The following is an 18,025-nucleotide window of genomic DNA, read 5'->3' as shown; positions in this document are numbered from 1 at the left end:
TCAAGCTCCGCAAACATACAGTCCTGACAGTCAAGTCATATTTTATTGATATGCTACGCGTTTCGAGGGGAGAGTCCATTCTTCATCAGGCATGATATGGTTACTGATTTGCACATATTTATATTAAAAAGACAATGAACGACCGGGGACAGGAAGTCTGGCAATGGGTGCCATGATGACAACATCAGAATCACCTGATCCTGTCAGGTGGGAGATCCCTTACATAAATATGCTTAAAAGACATAATATACAAGAAATCCACATCTGCACGGAAAAAAAGACTATTGCTTAAGTTAAAAGACATACATTGCTGCTTGTTACCTGTGTTTTCTATGTCACGATCTGAAAAGCAAACATGCCTGCATAGTGTCATACAACAATAACCAGAGTTTCCAATCTATTATGTTTTTCTGTAATATCAGATTTTTTTAAATGATTATTTATTTATTTATTTATTTTTTTGTGGATGAAGGTATATGTGCATATGGTAATGTTATTTTGCAGTTTGCATGGTAAAGAAGGCATGTCACCTCTGGAGACTGAGCCTTTTTTCCTCCAAGGGAGTGAGCGCCCCCATGTTCCTCATAACTAATATGCTCCATGCCCCTTATTTGTTTGGTAGCAAGTCTTTGTACCTTTTCCAGTTCCAGGGCAACCTTTCTATAAACCAGTTTCCAAGGCACAGATGAGGCCTAATCAAAGCTTTATAAGTGGTAATATTATGTCCCAGGAGTCCATGCCTGTTTTTATGGAAATATCCTGCTGGCCTTAGAAGCAGCTGATTGACATTGCATGCTGTTGTGGCATCATTTTGTACATCATATTTACATGGTGACATAATTTATGTGTGTTTTTCTTATGCTATGATGTTACTATCCACATGACATTGTTGAGTGCATTATTCCTTCAGCATTCACTGAAATATCACTATGCTAGATAAAAATAGTTGCTATTTCTTGCACTGTAATACCACTATGCTAGATAATCTAACATAGTGATAGGGGAGTCTGATAGAGAGGAGAGAAAAAATACTTCAACAACAAAACTTAATTGACTTTTCATGCACTAAGCTTTCCAGTAAACTGGGGTCCCATGATTATTTGATACACCCCCCGCCTAACGTTAACACAGTCTACTGTGAGCAATACAGTTTGGAATATTTTATAGTCTCCATTGGCGCCACTTTGTCTTGTCTTTGGAAGAAAGGGCAAGGGTGAGACTTACACCTTAAAATATAATACAGCATGTATTTCTGGTCTTCTCCAAGAGAGGATCCTGCATGGCAGTTAGCCATTATTATGGATTTTAATAGTCAATTACTTCACCTCCAATGTTGCATATTAGAGCACATTTTTAACACCACCCTTATTTACATAAATTGTATTTGTTTCTGTCTTTGAAGGTACAAGAAATATGCATTATGCTATTCAGCATGTCTTGTTGCCACTTATCTTGTAATTCATACTTAACAAGAGCTGGGAGAGCCATCAGTCTAACTAAAGCATACAATAATGTCAGCATTAAGCCAAAAGAGTAGTGTCCTAGCCCTGGTATTCTTAAAATCACAAGAATAGATACTTAAAAGTTCACTGTCATAATACCTTAAAGGAGAAGTCCAGTCACAACCCGACTCCCAGAGCTGTGTGGGCTGTGGCTGCTGGAGAGGGTGATGGCAGGGGGATGCTCAGTGTCCCTCAGTGTCCCCCTGCCATCATCCTCTCCAGCAGCCACAGCCAGCACAGCTCTGGCAGTTGGGTCGTGACATCTCCATGTTATCCAGGAAGTGAAGCCTTGATGCAGTAGTAATTGCAGGGAAAAAAGCACTTTATGTGCATTTCCCTTAATAAATGTATATTGGTGATTTTTATAACTTTTGGGGGGGCAATACAATATTTTAATAAAAAATTTTGTTGGACTTCTCCTTTACAATTTTGCTTAAATTTTATCTGGTATCACAGAAGTTGACTAAAATGCAAATTTCACAATATGGATTCAAAACTATAAATAGTAAAGTGTAAATTTGTCACATTTGTCTAGGATAGACAGACATAGTATATTACACACAGACGACAAATAATTACCTTAGACAGTGAACACCGATTCAGGCAGCTACTTTCTGGCAGAAGGAGGGTGCTCCTCTTATTAGTCCTCACTATATATATATGGTTGACAGACATGCAAAAATCCCCACAGTAACATTTAATCCTTGGGAGCCTACAATTCTCACTAACAAGCTACATATTCGCCTCTGGGGATTATACTGCCCCTTGAAAAATAAAGTACAACAATGATAACAACAGTGATCATACTAGTTGACTTTTAATTGTTTAGTCAGACTTTAAGAAAATAATGAGCAGTTCAGTTATTTTTTTATGACAAGCTTTTAAATAAATATACTTCATATTAAAATCTGTAGGATTGTATTTTTAAAAATCATTTTGTACGATACAATTTTCAAACTTATACATAATGTTAAAAAAGGCATTGCTCCGTCCCCTAGCCAGAATCCTGCTCCACACTGATGAGGGGCAACACCCCGAAACAGCTGTATGTGGATGGTTACCTAGCCTTGGTTTATCCCTTGTCATTACATTGACTTATAGGGCCACTTAATATGATGGTTTTGGTGGTTTCCTAACAGGAGCTGCCCTTTGGCTGGGTCCTTCCCAGAGGGATATCTGGCTAGTCCTGTGTTTTGAAACTCTTCAATGAGGCTCCACGGACTCCTCTTTTTCATATTCATGTTTCCCAGGGGGCAATGCACCTAGGACTTCACTGCATTGAGTGCTTTCACTAGCAGCCGGCAGTGTTGTCTTTGGCTGGTCTCCCTGAGTTCAGCAATCTGTTTCTCCTATGGCTCTACCAGGGGACCATCTATAAGGGGGGGAGAGAGGGAAGAGGGGGACCATCTATAAGGGGGGGGGAGAGGGGGACCATCTATAAGGGGGGGGAGAGAGGGAAGAGGGGGACCATCTATAAGGGAGGGGAAAGAGGGGGACCATCTATAAGGGAGGGGGGAGAGGGGGACCATCTATAAGGTAGGGGGGGAAGAGGGGGACCATCTATAAGGGGGGACCATCTATAAGGGAGGGGGAGAGGGAAGAGGGGGACCATCTATAGGGGGGGGGGAAGGGGACCATCTATAAGGGAGGGGGGAAAGAGGGGGACCATCTATAAGGGGGGGACCATCTATAAGAGGGGGGAAAGAGGGGGACCATCTATAAGGGAGGGGGGAGAGGGGGACCATCTATAAGGGAGGGGAAAAGAGGGGGACCATCTATAAGGGGGCATCTATAAGGGAGGGGGGAGAGGGGGACCATGTATAAGGGGGGGAGGGGGACCATCTATAAGGGAGAGGGGACCATCTATAAGGGAGGGGGAGAGGGGGACCATCTATAAGGGGGGGGGGAAGAGGGGGACCATCTATAAGGGAGGGGGGAGAGGGGGACCATCTATAAGGGGGGGAGAGGGGGACCATCTATAAGGGGGGGGACCATCTATAAGGGGGGGAAGAGGGGGACCATCTATAAGGGGGGGAAGAGGGGGACCATCTATAAGGGGGGAAGAGGGGGACCATCTCCTAAAAGATCAGCACCCTCCTCTCCTGACATCCTCTGTGCTGCTGTGACCTCTCCTAAAAGATCAGCACCCTCCTCTCCTGACATCCTCTGTGCTGCTGGGACTTCTCCTATAGGATTAGCACCCTCCTCTCCTGACATCCTCTGTGCTGCTGGGACCTCTCCTATAGGATTAGCACCCTCATCTCCTGACATCCTCTGTGCTGCTGGGACCTCTCCTATAGGATTAGCCCCCTCCTCTCCTGACATCCTCTGTGCTGCTGGGACCTCTCCTATAGGATTAGCCCCCTCCTCTCCTGACATCCTCTGTGCTGCTGGGACCTCTCCTATAAAGTCAGCCCCCTCCTCTCCTGACATCCTCTGTGCAGAAAGGGACCAAACATTATGTTTATTGGGGACAGCAGTGGGGGGGGGGCAGTAGTGGATTATAATGTGGGCGGATTGACGGGGGGGGGGGGCGTCATTCTATAGTTCGCCTCGGGCAGCAGAGAGGCTAGAATCACCCCTGGGCTCTACTAGGCATTGCTCCCACCTAGCCAGAATCCTGCTCCACACTGATGAGGGGCAACACCCCGAAACAGCTGTATGTGGATGGTTACCTAGCCTTGGTTTATCCCTTGTCATTACATTGACTTATAGGGCCACTTAATATGGTGGTTTTGATGGTTTCCTAGCAGGAGCTGCCCCTTGGCTGGGTCCTTCCCGGAAGGATATCTGGCTAGTCCTGTGTTTTAAGACTCTTCAATGAGGCTCCACGGACTCCTCTTTTGCATATTCATGTTTCCCAGGGGGCAATGCACCTAGGACTTCATTGCATTGAGCGCTTTCACTAGCAGCCGGCAGTGTTGTCTTTGGCTGGTCTCCCTGAGGTCAGCAATCTGTTTCTCTTATGGCTCTACTAGGCATTGCTCCCACCTAGCCAGAATCCTGCTCCACACTGATGAGGGGAAACAGCTGTATGTGGATGGTTACCTAGCCTTGGTTTATCCCTTGTCATTACATTGACTTATAGGGCCACTTAATATGGTGGTTTTGGTGGTTTCCTAACAGGAGCTGCCCCTTGGCTGGGTCCTTCCTCGAGGGATATCTGGCTAGTCCTGTTTTGAGACTCTTCAGTGAGGCTCCACGGACTCCTCTTTTGCATATTCGTGTTTCCCAGGGGGCAATGAACCTAGGACTTCACTGCATTGAGTGCTTTCACTAGCAGCCGGCAGTGTTGTCTTTGGCTGGTCTCCCTGAGTTCAGCAATCTGTTTCTCTTATGGCTCTACTAGGCATTGCTCCCACCTAGCCAGAATCCTGCTCCACACTGATGAGGGGCAACACCCCGAAACAGCTGTATGTGGATGGTTACATAGCCTTGGTTTATCCCTTGTCATTACATTGACTTATAGGGCCACTTAATATGGTGGTTTTGGTGGTTTCCTAACAGGAGCTGCCCCTTGGCCGGGTCCTTCCCGGAGGGATATCTGGCTAGTCCTGTGTTTTAAGACTCTTCAATAAGGCTCAACGGACTCCACTTTTGCATATTCATGTTTCCCAGGGGGCAATGCACCTAGGACTTCACTGCATTGAGCGCTTTCACTAGCAGCCGGCAGTATTGTCTTTGGCTGGTCTCCCTAGGTTCAGCAATCTGTTTCTCATAATGTTAAAAAAGGCTTTTAAATTAACTGGTGTCAGAAAGTTATAAAGAATTGTAAATTACTTTTATTTAAAAAAGTGAAGTTTTTTCATAGCTGCTTATCAGCTGCTGTTTGTCCTGCAGGAAGTAGAGTTTTCTTTCCAGACTGACACAGTGCTTTCTGCTGCCACCTCTGTCCGTGGTAGGAACTGTCCAGAACAGGAGAAGTTTTCTATAAGGATTTCCTGCTACTCTGGACAGCTGCTGACACAGACAGAGGTGGCAGCAGAGAGCACTGTGTCAGACTGAAAATAATGCTCCACTTCCTGCACAACATACATTTTTTTAAAGTTATTTACAATTCTGTATAACTTTCTGACACTAGTTAATTTAAAGAAAAAAAAAATCTTCTGTGTACCCCTTTAAACCCTTAAGGACCCATGATGTACCTGGTACAAAACATTACCCCTCTCTGTATAAAGCCACACTCGACTGCTATCAGCAGACCGTGGCTCTTAGCCGACAGGGAGAATCGCTAAATAACCATTTAAATGACATCCATGGTGTTCTAGTGGGGGTATCAGCTTCCCACCCTCTTAGAGCGTCCCTTCCTCTTAGAGAATTGCCCTCAAGTAGACTCATAGACCAAAAAAGAAAAATGTTATAAAAATAGAGCAATGTTAAACACATTTCTTTAAATGTTTTTTTTTTAAGAAGTAAAATAAAATAAAAAGTTATATAAATTGTATATCGTTGTAATCGTACTGAGCTGAGTAATATAGTTAAAATGTCAGTTTTACCACATGGCAAAAGGTGTAAACACGATACCACCCCAAAATTTGAAACATAGCTTTTTTTCTAATTTCACCTTACAAATTATTTTGTTCTCGGTTTAACAACATATTTTATGGAAAAATAAAGAGTGTCATTACTACGTACAATTAGTGTCACAAAAAAAGACCTCCTAAGGGTCTGTAGGTAAAAAAAAATGAAAGAGCTATGGGTTTTTAAACACAAAGAGAAAATAATGCAAAATGAAAATTGTACATTTGTTTCCCTAGCAGTCCTGTATAGACAGTACAAGAAGACCCATGGCCTAATCCAGTAGGGCTGTAGCAGAGGAAGGTAAGGTTAGTACCAATAAAAAATACAATCCTAGGCTAAGTTCCCAGTAATAATAATATCGGCGGAAGACAACCGTTTATGTTACATGGTCATGACCATTATTAGTGTCTGTCTATTTTAGAAGATGGCTGCCTTCCGCTGATATTATTACTAAGTGGGAACATAGCCCTATAGTAAAAAAGCTTGACCACTTCTGGTTTAAACCATTATGACTTAATAAATATGTGCCAATGAAATATGTTGTGTGCATATTTTTAAATAAAACCATGTGATGATATAATGACGTTTCCACACAACTGAAAAGAATACACTAAAATTTGTTCCTAATATGCCATATGAGGACTTTTATTTTGGTAGCACTTGCACCAATAATTAAAGCTTCTCTTACATCATCATCTTCTAATTTCCTATGTCATAGAGCTCTTCAATCTTCTTATCCTCATTAGGATAAATCTATGTCAGATTAACCCAGGATTATTATCTTCTCATAGACTTTATTACATTTAACAAGCAGCTCAGTCTGGGACTATAATTTACTTAATGAAGAATGAGATATTATTAGTTCAAATAAAATAGGCAAAAGAAGTTTGAGACTGTTCTTTCAAATAAAAAATAGTTTTTTTATATTTACAATATAATTATGAGTATTGCTTATAAAAATGTCAAGGTATGACTAGCTATGTTTGGCAAATAAATGTACTTAGGTTTGAGACTACATGGTAAACAGAAAATCAGAGGTACAAAATGTGCTTACTTTTTACTGGCTATGTTGACATTTTTAATACTATTATTTATGACATGTATTAAATTAGGAATAAAGAGGCCATCTCTTAAAGTGTCACTGTCATAACTTTCAAAATCAAAATCAGATTCCACTTTTCATTCCTCACAGATTCTTTGAAAAATGAAAGGTGGAATCTGATTGGTTGCTAAGGGGTACCTAAGATAATTCTACTTTACACCAGTTTGATAAATCTTCCCCTATGTGCGTGTGGCGTCAAAATGCTCAATACACTGCTAAATTTATTCCTTGAGAGGTATAGATTACAAAATGTGGTTTCCTTTTTAGGGGTTCCCACTGTACTGCTACCTCAGGTACTGAACATGCATGACTTGGCGCTCTAAATCATTCCAGCCAAATTCAAACTAAGATTGAAGCTGCAGATGTCATTGTGACTTCATGATTGAACACAGTATAAAATCTGCAACAGATCCTGTACTTATGAGCGCACCCTAACGTCGCATTCCTGTGTTCTGCATGGAACACAGACAAAAAAAAAAACAGAAGGTGCAACAGCAACCCACAGGTGCAAGGGCTTACCGTATATACTCCTCCCAGCAAACACACGATAAACACCTGCTCTGTAGATATTAAAAAGTGAGGATCTTAGCAAACTATTTGATCAAACAGAGTGCACCATGTCACCAACGTTAAGGTGTCCTTAGAGACATGGTCCCTACTCTAGCATTTTCACACTAGCAATGGCCTCTCCTGGGCTGATAAAGCCTACAACTGGGCAGATAGGAGCCAAATGATCTCTTTTATAGCACCCTTGGGACATGAGTGGAGTGCAAGCCAACAGGAGGTAGCCACACCCCGACATTCAACAGAAAAAAAAGGAAAAAAATTGGCAGCACATCTATGACTCTGTTCACACTGCAGGTTGCACGCTGCTTGTTAAGTACAGACGAAAAAAACAGAAGGTGCAACAGCAACCCACAGGTGCAAGAGCTTACCGTATATACTCCTCCCAGCGTACACACGATTAACACCTGCTCTGTAGATATTAGTTTTTTTTGTTTTGTTTTTTTTTTGTCTGTACTTAAGCCACAAGCAGCGTGCAACCTGCAGTGTGAACAGAGTCATAGATGTGCTGCCAATTTTTTCCTTTTATTCTGCATGGAACACATGGAATGCATGTAATGGACTACACCACTCCAGCCCACCGTGATAACAACCCAAGGGACCCGTAGCAACCCAGAAGGTCACTGACCACAGGGGAACAAGGTGTAACCGGCCCTCTAAAATTAAACAGGTGTGCCACCATACCTGTGTGCCCAACCGGTACTGGCGTCATGACACAACATCTCAGGGTCCGGCTACATCTCGGCCAACCACCACAGAAGTGGCGTCACACCTCACCATCTAGCAAGTGACTGGCCGTTTCTCCGCCATAGCACTGTGGGGGCTCACCACAGAACCATATGTGCTGCATTCCTAATGATGAGGAGGGATGGAGAGGTGGTGCAGGCACACACACTCTAGGCCATGCCAATTTGACACAGGGCTGCAGATTTAAAATTAGTTTTTTAGGACAATAACTGCATCACCTGCCGAACAAGCCCCAGGACAGATCTTGGATTAAAAGCAGATATCTAAAGGTACGAGCGGTTTGGGGGGTCAGATTGTGGGTACAAAGTCGCTTTAACAGTTTCTTTCACAGACACTAACTTTTTTATGCAGAAAGAAACAAAAACATTTTTTGTGTGAGGGGTAATGTGCTGACTGTGGATGCCCCAAAAAATAAATTTCAGGTAAGCATATTATTTCCCTAATGGACCGCTTTGAATGGGCTATAGGTGTCAGGACAGGGAGGTACGGACAAGACAAGACAGTGGGCCCTAGGTCTTAACCCACCCACTGTCCCTACCTACTTGCCTCAGTCGGTCCTAGGCTGCCGCGGACAACCACAAAGGCGTTCCCTATGCTGTATATGTGGAACACAAAACAGGACAGACAGACAAACACAATATAGAATAGTGAGCAAGCCAAGTCAGAACCAAATGAGCAACGCAGTACAAAATCAGCAACCAAATCGGATAGTCAAAAGTCAGATGGAAGGTCAGAAAACAAGTCGAGCAATCAGAATTAGGAAGGAAATAAACACAGGGAAGCTGGGATCCAGGTATGAACCAAAATAGCTAGCAGAGAACTGAGCAGCTAGCTGTTATTTATCCAGGATCAGAGGCTAGGTCCAGCAGCTGACTGGACCAGCCCTGATCCCAGCACCAAGTTGAGCTGAAACATTCAAATCCTGCAGAGCTCTGGTTAACTCCTGCATTGCTGGCAGAAAAGCAATCGGGTGTGTCACAACAAACCAGGCCCAGTTCACACCAGGCTACTGCACATTCCTGACAGTACCCCCCCTCTTATGAGGGGCCTCAGGACCCTTAGCCAATGGACCAGGCTTAGAAGGATTTAGTACATGGTATTGCTGTACAAGGCAAGGAGCGTGCATGTCCTTGGCAGAAACCCACGTACGTTCCTCTGGCCCGAAGCCTTTCCAGTGGACAAGACACTGCAATAAGCCCTAGACCCAACGAGAGTTCACAATCTTCTCGACCTCATACTCCAATTCACCCTGGATGATGAGCGGAGCAGGGGGAGGCGACGGAGACACCAGAGGAAAACAGATTTTTAAAAGAGCCTTATGAAACACACTAAGAATACGGAGAGATGCAGGCAGTTTGAATCTGAAAGTAACAGGGTTAATGATCTCCACAATCGTATATGGACCAATATATTTGTGTGCCAGTTTACCGGACTGCCCCCTTAACCTTAGGTTCTTGGTAGAGAGCCAGACCTTTTCACCTAGTATGTATTGATGGCCAGGTATGCGTCTTTTATTACCATGTTTTTGGTATAGCTCTTGGGCTTTAACCAAGCTCTAATGAGCTTGGGCCCAAACTGTGCACAGTTTTGAGTATACTGTATGACTTTAGCTGAGGGGTTCACAGATTCGGCTGAGTGAGTGGATGAATACCTAGGGTTAAAACCAAAATTACAAAAGAGCGACATCTTAATTGAACTTTGCTCATGATTGTTTAGAGGAAACTCTGCTAGTGAAACAAAGTCCCTCCATTTGTCCTGGGCATCAGCCACGAAACACCTCAGAAAATGTTCTAGTGACTGATTGATCCTCTCAGTCTTCCCATTCATCTGTGGATGGAAGGCAGATGAGAAGGATAAAGAGATACCCAACCTGCCACAGAATTCTCTCCAGAATTTAGCTACAAACTGAACACCTCTGTTGGAGACAATGTTTTCAGGGACATCATGCAAGCGCAGAATGTGGTTAATAAACAACGTGGCTAGAGTGCGGGCGTTACGGAGCTTACACAGAGGGATGAGATAGCACATCTTAGAGAATCTATCCACAACCACCCATATCACGGTTTTTCCCTTAGAGAGTGGCAAGTCTGTAATAAAATCCATAGAAATATGTCTCCAAGGTCTCATAGGCACCGGCAGAGGATGTAAGAGACCCTCAGGTGGTATAGGGCAAGTATGTTGTTCCTGTCACCCCTGGGTGCCCAGCTAACACAGAGCTGTGAACCTCTTCCAAGACTCGGAGACGGAGGTTAGGGGGCACAAACAGCAGCGACTCTGGAATGTTCCGGGGTGCCAGGTACTGAGACTCTGTGATTTGAGTCACCACATCTGGCTGCAAAATGGCCACTACCACACCAGGGGACAGGATAGTATAAGGTTCTACCCCGGACGTGGTCTCAATGTCAAAGCTGCAAGACAGGGCATCAGCCTTGACATTCTTAGAACCGGGCCAGTAGTTGATTTTGAAATTGAACCTAGTAAAAAAACAAGGCCCATCTAGCCTGACGTGGAGTGAGACGTTTAGCGCTGTCTAAATATACAAGATTCTTATGATCGGTAAGTACAACTACCTTATGTTTTGCACCCTCTAGGAAGTGTCTCCATTCGTCAAAAGCCATTTTTATAGCTAGTAACTCTATTGCCGATATCATATTTACTCTCTGCTTTGGAGAACTTCCTAGAAAAGAATGCCACAGGACGAAGGTTGGTAAGAGTGGCTGACCCTTGAGATAAGACCACTCCTACCCCCACCTCGGATGCATCAACCTCCACAATAAAAGGACACTCAAAATCTGGTTTGACCAGCATTGGAGCCTCTGAGAAACAACGCCACAGCTTGTCAAATGCCATTATGGCTTCAGGGGACCAGTTTACCAGGTCTGCCCCCTTCCTAGTCAGATCAGTAAGAGGTTTGGCTATGAGCGAGAACCCCTTGATAAATTTTCTGTAGTAATTGGCGAAGCCCAAAAACCTCTGCAGGGCCTTCAGGTTGTTGGGTCGCTCCCAGTTTTTAATGGCTATGACTTAAAGTGGATCCATAAAAAATGAGTTTGGGGTTATTTTATACCCTAGAAATGAGACCTCCTGGATACCAAACTGGCACTTTGACAACTTGGCACGGAGATTATTTTGTCTCAGAAGCTCCATGACTGTACAGACATGCATAATGTGAGAAGCCCAATCAGGAGAAAAATCAGAATATCGTCAAGATATACAACCAGAAAACGACCTAAGTGCTCCAGAAAAATATCATTAACAAAGTGTTGGAAGACCGCTGGGGCATTACAAGGTACTCGAAATGGCCCTCTGGGGTATTAAAGGCGGTCTTCCATTCATCACCTTCCCTGATTCTGATTAAGTTATAAGCTCCCCGTAAATCAATTTTTGAAAACCATTTAGCTCCGACAGTGACATTAACTCTAAACCTGAAAAAAAACATAAGATACCCAGAAACACTCTTCTCCCCAACACCAGAGAAATGGGCAAAAGTAACTTATTCTTTTTAGTGAAGGTTACCTGTGTGCCTGAGTGACCCCCTCGATAGTCACTCAGTTGCTGGAGTTTTCCGGCGGTGGTCCCGACTTCGAAGGACATTGCCGAACTCGGTGTCCTGCTTTCCCACAATACAGACACAAGTTGTTCTGTAGATGATGCGCTCGTCTGACCTTGGCGTCAGTGGAATCTAGCTGCATAGGTTCCTCTGGCGTGGTTGCAACAGGAGGGGAAGGTTTAGGGCAGGAGGTTTGAGACAAGGAGATTCTGGGATGGTCTGGAGTACCTCTCTCCCGCTGTCTGTAACTTAACCGTCGGTCAACCCGAATTGCTGATGTCATGCTCTCTTCGAGAGTCTCAGGAGTGGGATAAGCCACCAGCATGTCCTTTAAACGGTCAATCAGTCCGGCATGGAACTGAAACCGGAGGGCAGAGTCATTCCAAGTGGAAAGGCCGCTCCACTGCCTAAATTCTGAACAGTAATCCTAAACCGGACGTCTGCCCTGTCTCAATACTGTCAGCTGGCGCTCAGCATTGGCGGCATCAGGATTGTCATAAAGCAACCCCAAAGCTGAGAAAAATCGGTCAACCAATTCCTTCTGAACCTCATCTCCAGAGGAGCAAGGACGTAACCTGAAGAACAACTTACATCCCTCCCGAAAGGCAGGAAAGCTTCTCCTGTCCCCCGCGAATTTTTCAGGGAGATGGACCGGCGGCTCAGGAGGTGCCGGGGAGGTCATAGTAAGTTGTTGTGGGGGGGGGGCCCCTTCCTGTTCCTGGATCCTTACCGCTAGCTCCTACACCATGGTGTTTAGCCGCAGCATTTGGTCCACTATATTGGTCATGGCAGTCCAGTTGTCCATGAGGCAAAACCACAGTCTGGCTGGCTATTCTGTCAGGACAGGGAGGTACGGACAAGACAAGACAGTGGGCCCTAGGTTTTAACCCACCCACTGTCCCTACCTACTTGCCTCAGTCGGACCTAGGCAGCCGTGGACAACCACAAAGGCGTTCCCTATGCTGTATATGTGGAACACAAAACAGGACAGACAGACAAACACAATATAGAATAGTGAGCAAGCCAAGTCAGAACCAAACAAGTAACGCAGTACAAAATCAGCAACCAAATCCAATAGTCAAAAGTCAGGCGGAAGGTCAGAAAAGAAGTCGAGAACCGAAATAGCTAGCAGAGAACTGAGCAGCTAGCTGTTATTTATCCAGGATCAGAAAAGCAATCAGGTGTGTCACAACAAACCAGGACCAGTTCATACTAGGCTACTGCACATTCCTGACAATAGGTAGCCTAATAAAAGTAGGGTTACTTGTTTATCACATCTTGTGAAACTCTCTTGCTAAAGGTGGAACTTTTACATGCATCCAGTCTGTAGTATTTAGTAAAGGAAGAAATCGACCAAATTGCAGCTCTACAGATTTCTACTAATAGTGAATGGAATGAGCATATTCTGTCAATGAGGCTGCTGTTGGAATGCCTGGCGGAATGAGCTAAGGTATTGGCAGTGGCGCCGCAATGATGAGGCGACCTGAGTCGTCTGCCTCAGGCGGCGCTACCAGCTGTTATCGTGGGGGCGGCATTCAGTGGCAGATTATAATATGGGCGGTTCGGGCGGCCGCCCAAATTATAATCCCCCACTGATTGTACTATGTACCGGAGTCCCCCCGCGCCCGGACAGCATCTGTAATTAGATGCTGAGAGCGGGGGAGACTGTATTCATAAGCGCCGCACTGTAATGAATCAGCCGCGCGGTGCTGTTACTACAGCGCGGCGCTTATGAATACAGTCTCCCCCGCTCCCAGCATCTAATTACAGATGCTGTCCGGGCGCGTGGGTCTCCGGTACCGGCATTCCACTTCCTGACGGATCACGGAACGTGGGAATGCAGCCTTAGTCCCCCGGCTGATGTGCGGCTGCCGGGGGTGTCCCGTCCTGTCCCCAGCAGCGCGCGCATCAGAGAGCTCCCCGTGCGTTGGAAGTCACAGGCACACGGGGAGCTCTCTGATGACACCTCTGGCAGCTGCACATCAGCCGGGACCAGACCAGAGAGGCTCGACGGGGGAACGGATGGTAGGTGAGTTATGTGCTGTTTTTTGTTTTTGTTTTATCTGCTGTGCAGGGGGGGGGGAGAGGGGGGCCATCTATAAGGGGGGGGGGGGGAAAGAGGGGGACCATCTATAAGGGGGGGGAAAGAGGGGGACCATCTATAAGGGGGGGGAGAGGGGGACCATCTATAAGGGGGGGAGAGGGGGACCATCTATAAGGGAGGGGGGAAAGAGGGGGACCATCTATAAGGGGGGGAAGGGGGACCATCTATAAGGAGGGGAAAGAGGGGGACCATCTATAAGGGGGGAAGAGGGGGACCATCTATAAGGAAGGGGGGAGAGGGGGACCATCTATAAGGGAGAGGGGACCATCTATAAGGAAGGGGGAGGGAGGGAAGAGGGGGACCATCTATAAGGGGGGGGGGAAGAGGGGGACCATCTATAAGGGAGGGGGGAAAGAGGGGGACCATCTATGAGGGGGGAAGAGGGGGACCATCTATAAGGGGGGGGGAAGAGGGGGACCATCTATAAGGGAGGGGGGAAAGAGGGGGACCATCTATAAGGGGGGAAGAGGGGGACCATCTATAAGGGAGGGGAAAGAGGGGGACCATCTATACGGGAGGGGGGAGAGGGGGACCATCTATAAGGGAGGGGGAGAGGGGGACCATCTATAAGGGAGGGGGGAGAGGGGGACCATCTCTAAGGGGGGGGGACCATCTATAAGGGAGGGGGGAGAGGGGGACCATCTATAAGGGGGGGAGAGGGGGAACATCTATAAGGGAGAGGGGACCATCTATAAGGGGGGGGAAGAGGGGGACCATCTCCTAAAAGATCAGCACCCTCCTCTCCTGACATCCTCTGTGCTGCTGGGACTTCTCCTATAGGATTAGCACCCTCCTCTCCTGACATCCTCTGTGCTGCTGGGACCTCTCCTATAGGATTAACACCCTCCTCTCCTGACATCCTCTGTGCTGCTGGGACCTCTCCTATAGGATTAGCACCCTCCTCTCCTGACCTCCTCTGTGCTGCTGTGACCTCCCCTATAAGATCAGCCCCCTCCTCTCCTGACATCCTCTGTGCAGCAAGGGACCAAACATTATGTTTATTGGGCACAACAGTGGGGGGGGGCAGTAGTGGATTATAATGTGGGCAGATTGACGGGGGGGGGGCGTCATCCTATAGTTCGCCTCGGGCGGCAGAGAGGCTAGAATCACCCCTGGGTATTGGTAGAACTTCCTGAGAAGATAAGAAATACCTGTTTTGACCTTAACCAATATAGTGCACATTATAGAAATATCAGGACAGATCTTCTAGTACAGGGTTTCTAAACCTGCATTACGTGTACCACAGGGGGTATGCGCCACAGGTTTTGCTTGGGGTGCCGGGACTTTGCTATCACTCAGAAATGTCCCCGCACCAATCACCTTCCTTCCCCCAGCAGCAGCTCACCAGCTTCTGTGGGGGAATGGGGCTTGGTGATGCTGCTAGGGGAAGGATGGAGTCACCACAGGATAGTGACCGCAGGGGTGAAGCAGCAGCACCCAGTGCTTCCTCACCCCCTGCAGCCTCCCCCTTCACCTCTTCTCTCCCCCCTTTACCTCCGATCCCACTTCAACTCCTCTCCCCCCTTCACTTCCTCTCTTTCCTCCCCCCTTTATCTCCTCTCCCCCACCTCCTTTTTCCCCCCGCACGCCTCCTCTTTCCCATCACCTCCTCTTTCCCTCACGTCATCTTTTCCTTTCTCCCCTTTACCCCCTCTCACCTCCTCTTCTCTTTCACCTCCTTTCTCTTCCTCTCCCCCCTCTTTTTTCTCCGCCCCCTCCCCAGACCTCACTCTGCAGCACTGGGCCTGGATGTGAATTCCCCACTCAGAGCCTGGAGAAGAGAGGAAGAACTGCTCCATGCCCGGATTAGGTGAATATGAAGTTTTTTGTGATTTCTACACAACTACTAAATGGCAGTATAAAATACAAAAAAATTATAGAACAAGGTCAGCTCACCGTGTGAATATGTCCCAATATTGACGGCAACCCTCTTGGTAAGGAGCAGGTGATAAGAAATGGGCCGTTCACCCAGGTATGCAGTCCATAAAAGTAGAAGGAAATCACAGCTCCAAAAAAACGTGAAGGAGTTAAAATGTCCAAAAATCTTTATTCCAAAGCATATTAAAAAACAACAACCATGTTAAAAACAGCACGTCTACGCGTTTCGGGGACAAGCCCCATAATCATGACCTGATTGACATGATTATGGGGCTTGTCCCCGAAACGCGTAGACGTGCTGTTTTTAACATGGTTGTTGTTTTTTAATATGCTTTGGAATAAAGATTTTTGGACATTTTAACTCCTTCACGTTTTTTTGGAGCTGTGATTTCCTTCTACTTTTATGGACGGCAGTATAAAATAATATATCCACAATTATAACATTTAACAGTGTAAGCAATCAAATGATTGCATGATATAAAAAAATATAAAAAAGTTAGAAAATTTAGAAATATGACAAAGCCCCCCCCATCCCTAATAAAAGTTTAAATTACTCCCTTTCACATTTTACAGATAAAACATGCAAAAATAAATAAACATATTTGGTATTGTAGTGTGCATAATTGTCCGATCTAGTAAAATATAACAATAGTGTTCCCACATGGCGAGCGGCGTAAAGGAAAAGAGTAAGAAAGTGCCAGGTTTGCAGATTTTTTTTCACATTATTAGAAAAAATTAGAAGTGATCAAAATATCCCATCTACACAAATACGGTACTAATGTATAGAGTAAAATGTAGACGTATACCTGCATTCTGTAACATGCTTCTATTTTTGTTCTTGCACCATTCTTCAGTTTGCTGCGGCAATTCTTCCCCTCAGATGAAGAAAGAAGCTTCTGTCCAGGTCCACTCTGACACGCTCCTCTTTTTTTCCTCCCTCCTGCCGAGACGGGGTCAGGTGATCTGTGGTTAGGGCTAGCTAACCAATGAGAGCTAACCCAGCCCACAGCTGATAGGCACAAGTGCCTTACAGCATCTTACCCAGCCGGCTGTAAACCCCCGAGACACAAGTGCCCCACGCCAGCCTGGCGTCCGCTTGAATCTTCCTCTGCTGGCGGCGATTCCCTGCCCCGTGCCCCAGGGCAGCTTGCCAGCCGCTGTGACCCTCCCCCCCGGACGCAAGTGCCGCAGACCGCACTGTGCCCCGCCGGCTGTGACACCTCCCCCCCCCCCCCCCCGTACGCAAGTGCCGCTGTCCCTTGCCAGCTCAAAGTACAGCAAAGGTAACAGCATCTCACAAGGCGGATTAGATAAAAAAAGTAGTTGTTTATTCCAGCATGGCACCAATACAACGTTTCAACCGCAATGGTCTTTTTCAAGTATACAGGATCAGAAACATATCATGGTATATAAAGCACTGCCAGCCAATAGCTGGTGTAATTCAATCAGTACAATTAAAATAATTTAACCCATACCACCCCTGTGGCACAATCACTATATACATATACTTTATTAGAACTCACAAAAAGTGCTTCATAGGTTAAGAACATACTCAGAGAGACCCACCTCCCTGCAGCTGCAATCTCCAAATAGCGCAGATGCCGGCGTCCTGCCGCATCCACCGCGCATGCGCTATCAATAGCCAATCACAGCGTTGTGGGCATTACCTCAAGCGGTCAGCTGACCGCTGTTATAGCGACCACAGACGCTATATTACACAGATATCAGCAAGCCCCATTACAAGTCCATATTCAGTAAAGCACGTCCAAGCTTTTTTTTTTAAATAAATAAAGTTTATTTTTCCATCACAAAATAAACAGAGATATTGCCCATAGATACATTCCAACACTTAGAAACAAACACATATCACCTATATCCTATACCAGACAATAATCACCATAATCACTTATCGCTACCCCCCAACCCACATCCCCCCCCTCCCTCCCCTGGACCGAAGAAAAAAAAAAAAAAAAAAACGTACGAACATCAATACAATCAGGGTAGAACAGATTCCATATCAGCATCCCCATCCCACAAACTCCAGGTCTTATCTACTT

Source organism: Dendropsophus ebraccatus, chromosome 2 (genome assembly GCF_027789765.1).
Source record: "Dendropsophus ebraccatus isolate aDenEbr1 chromosome 2, aDenEbr1.pat, whole genome shotgun sequence".
Classification (NCBI taxonomy): Eukaryota; Metazoa; Chordata; class Amphibia; order Anura; family Hylidae; genus Dendropsophus; species Dendropsophus ebraccatus.
The sequence above is the reverse complement of the archived record's forward strand: the minus strand, read 5'-3'. Positions refer to the sequence as shown.